Raw genomic sequence first — 1,411 nt, 5'->3', positions numbered from 1 at the left:
CGAATATCTTAGGCTACGATCCACGAGAAGTTATCAAATAAATCCCAAGCCCTTTCTTGTAACATCCATCTTTAAGTTTCACGAAGAAATCGAGGAGAGAAACACTGTAAATGTGGCTGTACAGGCCGAGTTTCAGATGGCGGCGATGCGAAAAATGTGCATCTTCTTCCGGTTCAGAGGAAGAAAACGATGATACGGTCAGTTCAACTAAACTGTCCAAGTCAACTCAAAAGTTGACCTTTCTCGGGTTTTCTCAGTAGATCTTATTTTATGAAATGTATGAATGTAATGAAGTTTGGGAGTTATTGGAAAACTTTAGTTAGCGAAACCAAGATATGGGAGAAAATGCTCATGACGATCCATATGACTTTACCTCCTAGGATAACTAAAGTGGTATCCCTAAAATAATAGATTCCCCAGATGTACCCTACCCTTGGTCTCTAATAGATACTACCCAAGACGTTAGGTATATGTACCATGAGCAGCCTGCACCACGATTTGCTACGATTTGCTAGCAGGATGCCACGATTATGACAACGCCACCTATGCACTCATGGGAAGTGGTAACAACGTTTTGTTTTAAAATGTCTTGTGTTGTCGTTCCTTATTCTGTGTTTTCACATCAAGGTCATTTCATTAAGGTCCTAACGGGAGTTGAACCCAGGTCGTTGGATGCAAAGTCCAAAGTGCTAACCACTACACCATAGAACCCCTTGTAAAAATTTATTTTGGAATGGTTTTCCTATTTTATGCAGATTCCACAAGAAGGGAGATCCTATCATGAGTCAAACTCAAGTTATTGGATTCAAAGTTCTAGAGTTGTTTTATCTAACTCGTTGTGATCTTGAGCACCTTTAGAGTGGTTGCAGAAGTAACCCTCCAGTGTTGATTGAAGCTCTTGGAGAACATGTAATTTTATATATTTCTTATAGTTAATTTATATATTGTTGTATATTACAAACAAATTGAAATAATACTTTACATCCCCGTCTTTCTTTCTTCCGTGCAAAACTTAACATGAAAACTATATTATTTCAATATTCACTCGAGAAACAAGGGGTGAAAACTATATTATTTCAAACCCTCCATTATTGCTTCTACTTTGCGTGAAAATGCTTCCACTAAATCATGTTACTAACTAGTTGGTTTGGTTTTGTTTGGTTTGGTTCAATTCTTGGGTCCACTAGATTGAATTGACGTAGCTCAATTAAACTCTTGATAATATAAAAATCATAAGTTTCTTAAATTAAGTTAACTTAAAAGTTTAACCCCTAATCTTTTTTAGAATGTTTAGCTTTGTGTCTAGTTGATCTCTAAATGCTTAGAAGTATCTAATAAGACTTCTATTTAAGGAACTTTTCACTATAAAAGATGTAAGACTTTAGGTTTATTATTAAGGAATTTCAAATGA

General features: G+C 35.6%; 1 non-coding gene across 1 annotated transcript; it reads right to left on the bottom strand.

Moving 5' to 3' along the window:
* Window positions 1-639: 639 nt before the first annotated feature.
* TRNAQ-UUG lies at window positions 640-711 on the bottom strand. The gene has a single exon. It is a non-coding gene; the product is annotated as a tRNA-Gln (tRNA).
* Between the last annotated feature and the right edge of the window lie 700 nt (window positions 712-1,411).

This window comes from Cucurbita pepo, unplaced genomic scaffold (genome assembly GCF_002806865.2).
Source record: "Cucurbita pepo subsp. pepo cultivar mu-cu-16 unplaced genomic scaffold, ASM280686v2 Cp4.1_scaffold001711, whole genome shotgun sequence".
NCBI lineage: Eukaryota > Viridiplantae > Streptophyta > Magnoliopsida > Cucurbitales > Cucurbitaceae > Cucurbita > Cucurbita pepo.
This window is presented reverse-complemented; position numbering and strand designations above follow the sequence as displayed.